Genomic DNA, 13,321 nt, shown 5'->3' with positions numbered 1-13,321 from the left:
CACTCTCATGTAGAATTTCTTTCTCAGCAAAGTAATGCCTGTGAATGTCTAATGCAGAGGCTGTAGTTGGTGAAGAGCTGGTGCTGCTATTTGATATCTGCCCATTCCTGGGTTGGATGGATTTATCGGAGTGGGTTACTGTAGTCACTGAACACAACGTGGGAGTGGCTGATCATGCTGACTGTTTTACACCAGATGTTAAATTTGAGGCAGGACAGAGAAATTAACTGCTTTAAGCTCTCTCTCTCTCCCCCTCTCTCCCCACATGCACACAAACATACAGACACATCAGAGATTATCATCTTTGTGTGTGTGTGTGTGTGTGTGTTTGGAACAAGAAGTGGGAGCTCGAGTATTCTCCCATTTCCAGAGAGGTATCAAGGCTGAGGCAGACAGAGTAGGAAAACAGTAACATGGGAAAAGGTTTCAGGCTATTACTTCTCAGGGCAAGGAATGCGTTCACTCGTGCAACATCTGCAAAGCTCCGCTGACTGTGGAAACAGAGCGAGAATCATTTTCTGTGTGAGTGGGTGAGTACTTTTTTTCTCTCCAAAAGAAAATGTCAGCTTATCTTGCTTTTGAGGCTCCGGCAGAACCTGAGAATTTACAAAGAGCCTGTTGAGTGGAGGAGCTCTGGGGAGTTTCAGCAACTGTGCGAGCACTGTGTGTGTTTTATATTTTGCAGAATGGCTCACTGTGTGCAAAAGGGTTCCACTGAACGTAGGAATCTGCAAGGGCTTACAATTCTATTGCAAGTGACAGCCTGCCTTCAGGCACCCCTCTTGCTGCCTGAAACATTGCAATGTGGTGATAAAGTATTTTACCTGTCCACCTGTGTATGTGTGTGTGTGTATCTGTGTCTAACTGTGTGCATGTGTGTTTGATTGTGTCTGTTTGTGTGTGCATCTATGTCTAACTGTGTGTATGTGAGTGTGTGTGTGTTTTTATCTCTCTCTATGTTGTTTAAATTTAGTGCATGCCTCCAAAGTGGTTAGTGGTGGGGGAGGGAGCTGTGAGCTTACTTGGGTAAGTGTGATATTACTGACTCTAATAAAATGCAAACATGAATTGAGAGTACAAGAAAAGACAAGAACTAAGAATGTGGGGATGACATTTTTCTGAGATGGCGACAAGGAACCAATGATGGGAGGAGAAGCTGAATTATTTTTTATTCACTTGTGGGAAGTGGGCGTCACTGGTTGGCCCAGCATTTATTGCCCATCCCAAGTTGCCCCTTGAGAAGGTGGGGGTGAGCTGCCTTCTTGAGCCGCTGCAGTCCATGTGCTGTAGGTAGACCCACAATGCCCTTAGGGAGGGAATTCCAGGATTTTGACCCAGCGACACTGAAAAAAAATTTCCAAGTCAGGATGGTAAGTGGCTTGCAGGGGAACTTGCAGGGGGTGGTGTTCCCATGGATCTGCTGCCCTTGTCATTCCAAATGGAAATGGTTGTAGCTTTGGAAGGTGCTGTATAAGGAGACTTGGTGAATTCCTGCCGTGCATCTTGTAGGTAGGACACACTGCTGCTACTGAGCGTCATCATGGAGGGAGTGAATCTGCAAGTTACCCTCCGCACTTCTCACCATTCTGACTTTGGAAACATATCATGATTCTTTTAAGAAGGCAGCTCACCACCTTCTCCTCAAGAACAACTAGGGACGGGCAATAAGAGCTGGCCCAGCCAGCGATGCCTACATCCCATAAATTAGTAAATACAAATGAAAAGAAACTTCCCCACTGAGAGAGTGGTCAATCTCTGGAGCTGTGGGAGCTCAGTCATTCAAGATGAGAGTGATAGAGTTGTGGTTACTAATGACACCAAGGGGTATGGGATGGCCTGGAAATATGGCATTGAGGTTGATGATCTAGAATGGTTCAGTAGAGTTGAAGGGCTGAATGGCCTACTCCTGTTCCTATTCATTAATCAACTGCTGAAATAGGGTCTATCCAGTTTGTAAACCCATCATTGCAAGGACTTGAGAAGATAGAAAAAAATTTGTGAAAATAAATTTGTAACTTTTTATTGTTGGTTGATGAGTAGAAAAACAAAATGGTCATGCATATTTTCACCATGAGGTAATCCTGTGCTCGTGATATGTTTCAGTATTAATTACAATTTTGTGTCCTTTTTGTTTTTCCAAAAGTTGTTTGACCATTAATTTCTCATGAAAATGATGTCACTTGAACCAATAAGTCTGTAACAAATTAATCATCGCCTGGCAAAGTCTCGGATTTAAAAATTCACACCCTTGTTTTTAAAACCCTCCACGGTTTTACCTCTTCCTTTTCTCTGTGAACTGCTCCAGCACCCCCTAATCCTCTGGGATCTCTGTATCTCATTAACTCTGTCATCCAAGTCACACAACCTCAAGGAGGTTCTAAGACAAAGGCACCAATTCTACGTCCAGGGAAAATTACACAACTTAAAGTGTTGATGCCTTATGACCAGTCTCCCAGCATTAAGCCAATGTACATTATCAAAAGATGATTTACATTTTTTGGCACCTTTCGCTACCTCAGAATTTCCCAAAGTGTAACATTGTTAAAGTGCATTCAATATATTTTTCCTTTATTCTAACATGAGATGTGGTCATCAGCATTGTCAGCATTTCTTGTCTAACCCTAACTGCCTTGAAACAGAGTTTCTTTCTTGACTCTTTTCATGCAATTCCTGCAGTGTGCCAATTTGGCCTATTGAGTCCTCACCGACTCTCTGAACAGCATCCCACCCAGACCCACAACCCCTAATCCTGTAAACCTGCATTTCCCATGGCTAATCCACCTAGCCTGGACACTATGGGCAATTTCCCATGGCCAATTCACCCGAACCTGCACATAATTGGACTGTAGGTGGAAATTGGAGCACCCAGCGGAAACCCACGCAGACACGGGGAGAATGTGCAAACTCCACACAGACGGTCACCCGAGGCTGGAATCGAACCCGTGTTCCTGATGCTGTGAGGCAGCAATGCTAACCACTGAGCCACCGTGCCACCATTTTGGAGGGCAGTTAAGAGTCAATCACAATGCTGTGGGTCTTGAGTCACATGTAGACTAGACGAGGTAAGGGTGGCAGAATTCCCTCCCTAAAGGGCATTAGTGAACCAGATGGGGTTCTGGACTATTTGTTTGTGGTAGCGAGTTTCTCATTCTCATTGTTGCAGTCTATGCCAACTCTGATCCACTGAAAGAGCTTCTGCTAATGATGAAGGTTCCTCTTTAAGAGTAGAAAATGACAGGTTGAGAGAAATCGTATTTTGTTCTAACTAGAAGTCTCCTTCCGTTACTGATAGAGTTTACTGCCCATTAGCAACTAATTGCAGATTACACTGATATGATAGACATTGTCCCAAAGACTTGAGGAGGATCAGATGTAAGGTTTCCATCCTTTGAGATCCCAAATCATTCTGTCACCAACTCGATATGACTTCACTATGTTGCGTTGTACTGATATTATTTCAGATACGTTACTTGCTATTCCTTGGGGAAAGGGATTTCTTCTGAATTTCCAATTAGATTAAAGACTTCCACTTCTTTCAATGTTTTAAAATTGATTTCCAGGATGTGGGTGTCACTGGCCAGGCAAGCATTTGTTGCCTGTTCGAATTGCCCAGAGGGTTGTTAAAGTCAAAGAATCATAGAATCCCTACAGTGTGGAAGCAGGCCATTCAGCCCACTGAGTCCACCTAAACCTTCCGAAGATCATCCCATCCAGTGCCACCCCTGTAGCTAACCCACCTAACCTACACGTCCCTGAACCCTGTAGGCATGGCCAATCCACCCCAACCTGCACATCTCTGGACTGTGGGAGAAAACTGGAATATCCAGAGAAAACCCACAGAGACACAGGGAGAATGTGAAAACTTCACACAGACAGTCGCCCGAGGCTGGATTCGAACCTGGGTCCCTGGTCCTGTGAGGCAGTTAACCACTGAGATACCATGTGACCTCCATTGCTGGGAGTCTGGAGCCACTTGGAGGCCAGACGAGGTAATGAGAGAAATTTCCTTCCTTAAAGGGCATTAGTGACCTAGGTGAGGTTTCTCCCCGTCAATTGGGCTCGGTGTCACAGTAACCATTAGTGGCCTAGGTGAGGTTTCTCCCCGTCAATTGGGCACGGTGACACAGTAACCATTAGTGACCTAGGTGAGGTTTCTCCCCGTCAATTGGGCACGGTGTCACAGTAACCATTAGTGACCTAGGTGAGGTTTCTCCCCGTCAATTGGGCACGGTGTCACAGTAACCATTAGGCACTGAATTCCAGAGTTTTACCAATTTCAATCTCTACCATCTACTCTGGTGCAATTTAAACCCAGGTCGCTGGGAACACTACCTGGGTCTCTGAATCAATAGCCCAGCAGTAATATCTAGTAGGTCATCACTTCCCTGGACATATCCAAAGCACTTTCCAGCCAGTGTAGAACTGTTGTGATGTAAGCAATTTGACTCCTGATCCAGGCACAGCAAGCTGATGAAGCAGATGTAAAATTATGGTTAAAAACCATAAATCCTACTTCTTGTATTCTTATGGTTTCCCTGCAACTCTGGTGAAGTGAGTAACTACCTACCTCCAATGTCTGATCATCATGTAGTTCAAGTCCTACTCCAGGACTTGACTGTCACACAAGATGTATTTATAATGTAGCCAAACAGGTTGATTCTAAAATGACTTGTCAGCCAGTGTGATGAGGCAACCTGCCCACAATCAAAGTCTCTGTGCACATGTTCCCGTCACATGGTTCAGTCTATCTGCCGATGAGTTACTGAGCTCCAACTGAAGTCTCAGGGCTCTGCTGATAATCTGACTTCCTGCCAACCTTTCGTTGTGCCTTGAAATTAAATCCGACTCCAAACAAAGGAAATTGGTTCAGTGAATCGGTCTCAATTCCTTTCTCATAGTCTAGGCTAGTTAAGATGTGTTGAATAAATAAAGTGCTTAATTTGCAGTTTTAACAGAACTGGATGCCTTCTTTGAACACTGATGGCTATTTAACTGAGAAATTTATCATCTGCCAAAATTAAAGCCAAAATCACTGTGATGATGAGGAATGATAGCATTATCCCACTTTAAAACCATGATAACAGGTTTGTTTAGATCAAAAACCCAGCTGGTTAAAATAGAACGGTGATAATAGATTGCAAGAAAAACCGAAAATGCTAAAAATACTTGACCTGAAATGTTAACTCTGTTTCTTTCTCCTCAAGTATTTCCAGCATTTTCTGTTTCAGTGCTGGCACAGGATTCTGCTTTTCAAGTAATTAATTTGACTTTTTCAACTGTTCTGTTATGAATTGTTGGCAAGACCAATCAATATTTGCTGCCTGAGGGTAATAACTGCAGCCTGTTTCCAGAGCAGTTCAGCACAACTCAGTGTCACGTTTGGACATTTACAGCTCAGTAACATTGCTGTGGGTCTGGAGTTACATGTAGGCTAGACCTGATAAGGATGGCTGATTTTCTTCCCTAAAGGGAACTAAAGGGATTTTTATGACAATTGGTGGTAGTGTCAGTCCCTGAGATAAGCTTTCAATTCCAGATGTATGTATTAGTTTAATTTACCTAGAATCATGGAACCCTACTGTGTGAAAGCAGGCCATTCAGCCCATACTGCCTCTCCAATGAGTAGCCCCCCCCCAAGACACCCTCAACTTGCTGTATCCCTGTAACACTGTATTTCCCATGGCTAAACCACACAGCCTGCGCATCCCTGGGCAATTGCCCATGGCTAACCCACCTAGCCTGCACGTGTTTGGACTGTGGATGGAAACTGGAGCACACCCGCGCAGACACGGGGAAGATATGCAAGCCCCACATAAACAGTCACCCGAGGCTGGGATTGAACCTAGGTCCCTGGCGCTGTGAGGCAGCAGAGCTAACCACAGAACTACCCCTGAGGTTGGGTTAGGACACTTGTCCCCAAATCAGCTAGCTGTAAGCCCAGTGATATTGCTGCTAACTTCCTCATCTCGCTGTTTTAGATTTCAGAAATGTACAGTTTGAGTTTAATGAACATCATACTCACTTCAGTTGTACCAATCGTTTCTTATTGTTGCCCTATCATTTACACTTAAGTTGCTGTAAGATAGATTTAGCTACTGGATTTCATGGATTTATCTAAAATAAATATCCCTCCTTAGACATCCTCCTTTTTGACTAGACCACCATACCATAATCCCAATTCGAAGAGCTCTGCATCCCACCTTACATCCCAGAGTACTCAAGGAAGTGTCTTTGGAAATTAAAGTTCTGTAGACTCTGGAGCAGTCCTACAGATTGGAGGGTGGCAAATGTAACCCCATTATTTAATAAAAGAGGGAGAGAATTACAAGCCACTTACCCTAACATCAGTAGTGGGCAAAATGCTTTCATAAAAGATATGATAACACAACACTTGGAAAGCATTAATAAGATTAGACAGGGCCAATATAGCCTTATAGAAGGCAAATCATGCTTTTCAAAAATTGTGGAATTTTTTTCAGCATGTAACTAGTAAAATAGATAAAGGAGACCCAATGGATGCGGTGTATTTGAGAACGTCTTTGATAAGATCTCTCATTAGAGACTGCTGGGCAAAATTAAAGCCCATGAGATTGGGTGTAATACATTATTATGGATTGAGAATTAGTTTGCAGACAGGAAACGGGGGAATCAATGGATCTTTTTCCAAATTAGTGACTGGTGGGTTACCTTAGGGATCAGTGCTTGGGCCCCAGCTATTCCCAATCTATAACAACGACCTGGTTGAGGGAACCAAATACAACATTCCCACCTTTGCTGATGGCACAAAAGTGGTGGTGGGCCATGGGGGGTGGGGGGTGGGGGGTGGTGCCGTGAGCTTTGTGGAGGAAGCAAAGGGGGCTTCAGGGTAATTGAGACAGGTTGAGTGAGTGGGTAAAAACATGGCAGATGCAGTACAGTGTGGCTAATGTGAAGTGATACACTCAGCAGGGGCACCCAGTCATACAGAAAAAAAAGTCCATGAAGGGAAGATGCAGCTCTGATATCAATAGTCACATGCTGTCAGGAGTGGAGGAACAGGAGAATGGTGCTGTAATCAGTACTTCAGACTGCGAACAGACAGCTTATAGGTGGGAGTGAGAGAGAGTTATCATAGTCATAGAGACATGCAGACCTATGACTGTATGATGTACAACACTGAAACAGACCCTTTGGTCCAACTCATCTGTGCCAACCAGATATCCTAACATAATCTAGTCCCATTTGCCAGCACTTGGTCCATATCCTTCTAGAGCCTTCCTATTCATATCCATCCAAATGCCTTTTAAATGCTGTAATTGTACCAGCTTCCACCATTTCCTCTGGTAGCTCATTTCATACACACACCACCCTCTGCATGAAAAAGTTGCCTCTTAGGTCCCTTTTAAATCCTTCCCCTCTCACATTAAATCTGTGCCCTCCAGTTCTGGATTCCCCCACCCCAGGAAAAAGACCTCTATTTACCCTATCTATGCCCCTCAGGTTTTTGTAATCCTCTATAAGTTCACCTCTCAGCCTTTGATGTTCCAGGGATAACAGCCCCAGTCTATTCAGCCTCTCACTCTCGCTCAAACCCTCCCAACCCTGGCAACATTCTTGTAATTTTTTTTTCTGAACCTTTTCAAGTTTCATAACATCTTTCCAAAAGGGAGGAGACCAGAATTGAATCCATTATTTCAAAAGTGGCCTAACCAATGTCCTGTATAGCCGCAGCATGACCTCCCAACTCCTGTACTCAATGCTCTAACCAATAAAGGAAAGCATACCAAATGCTTTCTTCACTTTCCTGTCTACCTGTGACTCTACTTTCAAGGAACTATGAACCTGTACTCCAAGGTCTCTTTGCTCAGCAACACTCCCCATTCAGTGTATAAGATGTGCCCTGATTTGCCCTTCCAAACTAGAGCGCCTTACATTTATCAAAACTGAACTCCATCTGCCACTCCTCGGCCAATTGGCCCATCTGGTTACCCTTAGATACGTCTAGGCACAGATGAAGCAGACTGAGAGCAGGAACAGCCTCAAGTGTGCAGTGCATGCTCCCACTACACAGAGAACCCATAGCAGACAGAATCTGTGCAGGATACCAACGCAGCCTTAAATCCGTGGAATCCACGCATTCCATAGGAACTGCCATCGCAGCTGAAAGGACACTGGCACTGATACTCAGTCAAGACATGAAGTAAGCTGTTAGTGCTCCACCCTGATCAGTCTCGGGAATAGATACATAAGCACTCTGCCTAGTCCCAGTCTGTTCAGGGAGGTTGAAGGTCAGGAGCATGGGGCTGAATCACAACCCAATAATATATAACCAACTAATATATGTGAGATAGCCTGTACATGACCACAAGGCTACAACCAAAATACAGATGGCTGGTGTCTGTGAACCATCTTATTTCCTGATTGTCTGACACTGCTACACACAGGGAAACTTTGGGATCCTGGAGGTGGATAGATTCCTATTAAGCAAGGGGTGAAAAGCTTTCAGGTATAGGTGGGAATGTGGGGCGGACGTTAATATCGGAGCAGCCATGATCTCCTGGAACAGGGCAGCAGACTCGATGGGCTGAATGGCCTACTCCTCCTCCTCCTCCTGATCCACCCGCCTTCTCGTCACTCAGATTGGATCGGATCGGTTTTTGCTGTGAAATAAAACGGGGGGTGGGGGTGGGGGTTTCAGATCTCGCAGGGCGAAGGTGGGTAGATCCTGAACTAATCTAAAAGCAGCCTGCTGTCAGAGCAGGAGGAACAGCTTATGTCGGTGAAGGTGGTGTGTGTGTGTGTGTGTTTGAGAAGAGAGGGGGAGGTGTGTGATGCTGTTGGTGAGTCAGATAGAGCTCTGTACAATGCACTCTCTTCCAGCCAAGCACAGCGTTACAAACAGCGATAGCTGATATGGAGCACCCAGGCCTTTTATGTGAAACAGAAGCTAGTCTCTAATGATGGTAATGGAAAATAAATTACGAGAGCAGCCTTTATCTTGTGGACCGACGGGTAATACAATATGGTCAGACAGCTTTGAAATAATTAATCTGTTGTAGGAATAGAAGACAGCATTGTGATTGCAGTAATCTGATTTTTGCAATGAAATGGGGGTGAAATGGAACGAGAGGACATAGTTTGATTGCTGTTTCTCTTGAAGACAATTTTCATTTTTGATGATGAAGAAAATTGGATGAAAGGACAGCGAGTGTTTTTCTCTCAGCTCTGGCTGACGTCCAAGGGAGACTTCCTCTCCCCGGTCATCCTGAGATTGACTGACCCAGTTCTCTCTCCCTTTAAACAGTTCGACAGCAAGAGCTCCAAACTAAGAACAGTGGGACAGCCGAACAGTGGGTGTGCGTGGCCGAAATAAACACTCCTTATGCAAATGCACAGCAAACAAGAAGCAAATTTTCTTTTTAATTCTCTCACGGATGTGGGTGCCGCCGGCCGGGCCCAGCATTTATTGCTCATCCTTACTTGCCCCTCCAGAAGGTGGGGGTGAACTGCCTTCTTGAACCGCTGCAGTCAACCTCCTATAGGTTGACCCACATTGCCCTTAGAGAGGGATTTTGGCCCAGTGACACTGAAGAAACATTGATATATTTCCCAGTCGGAATGGTAAGTGGCTTAGAGGGGAACTTCCAGGGGATGGTGTTCCCACGTATCAGCTGCCCTTGTCCTTTAAGATGGAAATGGTTTTGAGTTTGGAAGGTTTGAATTTGTGCAGTGCATCTTGTAGATGGTACACACTGCTGCTATTGACAAACAGTGGTGGAGGGAGTGGATGCTTGTGGGTGCGGTGCCAACCAAACGGCTGCTTTGTCCTGGATGTTCTTGGACCTGTACCCATCCAGGCAAGTGGGGAGTATTCCATCACACTCCTGAGTTGTGCCTTGTAGATGGTGGACAGGTCTTGGGAGTCAGGGGGTGAGTTACTTGAACATTGAATTGCAGGGGTAAATCTGCTTAACATGGTAACAGGCACTGAGTCAAGGCTGAGAGGAGGTCAAGAATGGGAACTGAATGTGCTAGGGCACCTGCTGCAGGACTCTATGCTCTCTCTTCAGAGGGTTTGTGGGTGGGGGAGCAGGATTGGGCATACCAGTGTCCCCAACCTGCTATTGATTGTATATGGAGAGGGCAAGATGCAGGGGGTCTCCCAGAGGGAGGAAGCAGTAAAGAAATTGGGAAAGAAACAGACAGATCATCGTGGAGATTCATTTTGAAGTAAACAGAATGAATGTTTATCTGGGGGAGAAAGAATTTGTAGTTAGCAGGAAAAATCTGATTCCAGCAAAGACAAAGAGTTCATCATTAATATGATTCTACAATTTAAGGTAAATGGCACAAGAAATATAAGTAATTTCCTACATGATGTAAATCCAGGGTCATACTATTTGAAAGTAAAGTTTTGGTAGGGCAGTTCAGTCCTGTGTATTACAGTGTGTGGGACCTCTCAGGGATGCCTGACAGCTTCATGACCACATCTCCAGGAGATACTGTTGGTTTGGTCAGTGTGAGTGCTGGCTTTCAGCACTTGAACAGGTACAGCAGAACATCTGTGAGGCTGGGAGTCACATGGACATTCCTGAAGAAGGGCTCATGCCCGAAATGTCGATTCTCTTGCTCCTTGGATGCTGCCTGACCTGCTGTGCTTTTCCAGCAACACATTTTCAGCCCTGATCTCCAGCATCTGCAGTCCTCACTTTCTCCTAGTCACATGGACAGCAAGGTTTTAAACATGGTCGCCCACAGCTTCAGAAAGTGCAGTCCACGAGGGAAGGGATGACCATCAGTCAGAAGGGAGTCAAACAGATAGTCAGGAACAGCCCCCCCCTCCCCCACCAGGATGCGTTACACTCAAGACCAGATTCTCTGAGTTGGAAAACTGGTGAGAGTGATGGTTCCTCTGGGGAGTGCAGCCAGAATCCAGCTACATAAGGAGAGGAGCAGAAAGAGAGGGAAAGCTATACTGGTAGGAGGTTCATCAGAAATAGTTACAGGCAGACATTTCTGCAGCCGCACTTGTCTCCAGGGTAGGGTGTTCTCTCCCTGGCAGGATGTCACGGAACCTCTACAGGGTACGCTGAAGGGGAGAGGGTGATCAGACAGAGACCATGGTACACATTGGAAATATGGACATTGGTAGACAGAGAGAGATAGAACATAGAACATAGAAAAATACAGCGCAGTACAGGCCCTTTGGCCCTCGATGTTGTGCCGATCCAAGCCCACCTAACCTACACTAACCCACTATCCTCCATATGCCTATCCAATGCCCGTTTAAATGCCCATAAAGAGGGAGAGTCCACCACTGCTACTGGCAGGGCATTCCATAGACTCACAACTCACTGAGTAAAGAATCTACCCCTAACATCTGTCCTATACCTACCACCCCTTAATTTAAAGCTGTGTCCCCTCATAATAGCTGACTCCATACGTGGAAAAAGGTTCTCATGGTCAACCCTATCTAAACCCCTAATCATCTTGTACATCTCTATCAAGTCACCCCTAAACCTTCTTTTCTCCAATGGAAACAGCCCCAAGTGCCTCAGCCTTTCCTCATATGATCTTCCTACCATACCAGGCAACATCCTGATAAACCTCCTCTGTACCCGTTCCAATGCCTCCACATCCTTCCTATAGTATGGCGACCAAAACTGCACACAATATTCCAGATGCGGCCGCACCAGAGTCTTATACAACTGCAACATGACCTCAAGACTCCGGAACTCAATTCCTCTACCAATAAAAGCCAATACGCCATATGCCTTCTTCACCGCACTATTTACCTGGGTGGCAACTTTCAGTGATCTGTGTACATGGACACCAAGATCCCTCTGCTCATCCACACTACCAAGTATCCGACCATTAACCCAGTACCCCATCTTTTTGTTACTCATACCAAAGTGAATCACCTCACACTTACCCACATTGAGATCCTGAAGCAGGGTTTAGAGTAGAGTTTTAAAAAGCAGTACTTCATAAAAGTTGTGATGTCTGGATTACTCCTGGTGCCATGCGCTGGTGAATACAGGAACAAAACAGACGAATGCACAGCTGAAGAGTTGGTGCAGGAGAAGGGGGTTTTTTGATTCCTGGATCACTGGGACCATTTCCAGGATAGGTTGGGCAGGTTGTGTCTGAACTGGAACTGGGACCAAGTTCCTTACAAGCAGCTGTGCTAGTGTGGTTAGCAGGAGTTTGATCAAACTTGGGATAAGGAGTGAGGCACAGTAGGGATGATCTGCAGATAAATATAGAATAAAACAAGTCAGTCTGTGAGGTGGAGCATGTATGGTCAAGTTAAGACACAAGGAAAATGGCGGACTGGCTGGCATTTACTTTAATACAAGGAACTGTAGAAGTAAGGCAGAAGGGTTGAGGGCTGATTAATGCATGGGGATGTGATAGGATAAGGGCGTCTTCACTGTCACTGGGTCAATAGCCTGGAATTCACTCCCTAATGGCATTGTGGGCTATCCCAGAGAAGGTGGATTCAAGAAAACAACTCACCACCACGGTTTGTTTGAGATGACAGAATCCTTGCATTATTTAAACAGGACATTCGGCCTATTGAGTTCACACCGACCCTCCAAAGAGCATCCCACCCAGACCTAGGCCCCTTCTCTATCCCTGTAACCCTGCATTTCTCATGGCTAATGTACCTAACCTACACATCCCTGAATACCATGGGTAATTTAGCATGGACAATCCCCCTAACCTGCACATCTTTGGACTGTGGGAGGAAACTGGAGCACCCGGAGGAAACCCATGCAGACACGGGGAGAACTTGCAAACTCCACGCAGCTAGGGGTGTGGGTGGTGGGTGTTGGCCTAGTGATATTATTGCTAGACTATTAATCCAGAGACTCAGGTAATGTTCCGGGGATCCCTGGTTCAAATCCCACCACTGCAGCTGATGGAGTTTGAATTTGGTTTTTTTTAAAAATCTGTAATTAATGATTTAACGATGACCATGAATCCACTGCCAGTTGTTGGAAATGTGCATCTGGGTCACCTCATGCCCTTTAGGGAAGGAAACTGCCATCCTTACCTGGTCTGGCCTACATGTGACTCCAGACCCACAGGTTGACATTTAACTGCCCTCTGGGTAATTAAGAATGGGCAATAAATGCTGGACTAGCCAGAGACACCCATATCCCAGGACGATTTTTAAAAAATCCTTGGTATCGTGGAGAAATGGTTGAGGGAGGGGCAAGACTGGCAGCTCAAAATTCTGGGGTATTGGGTCTTCAGACGAGATGGGGTGGGTGGTGGGGGGGGGGGGGGGGGCGGTGTAATGGTGCAATGTTGATCAAGAAGTAAAACACTGCAA

At 45.4% G+C, this 13,321-nt stretch overlaps 1 protein-coding gene across 5 annotated transcripts in view; it reads left to right on the top strand.

Moving 5' to 3' along the window:
* Positions 1-13,321, top strand: part of LOC140476859 (carbohydrate sulfotransferase 9-like) — a 151,920-nt gene that overhangs the window by 65,864 nt on the left and 72,735 nt on the right. Inside the window, exon 1 of one of the 5 annotated variants that reach the window (XM_072569725.1) lies at positions 132-530. The exons of 3 other annotated variants lie outside the window; for them this stretch is intronic. The gene's annotated coding sequence lies outside the window, so the exon portion shown is untranslated. Of the gene's footprint in view, positions 1-131; positions 531-9,143; positions 9,601-13,321 lie in introns of those variants that run through there. One more of the 5 variants, XM_072569728.1, reaches the window with a different exon arrangement.

Source organism: Chiloscyllium punctatum, chromosome 5 (genome assembly GCF_047496795.1).
Source record: "Chiloscyllium punctatum isolate Juve2018m chromosome 5, sChiPun1.3, whole genome shotgun sequence".
NCBI classification, from domain to species: Eukaryota; Metazoa; Chordata; class Chondrichthyes; order Orectolobiformes; family Hemiscylliidae; genus Chiloscyllium; species Chiloscyllium punctatum.
The sequence above is the reverse complement of the archived record's forward strand: the minus strand, read 5'-3'. Positions and strand labels throughout refer to the sequence as shown.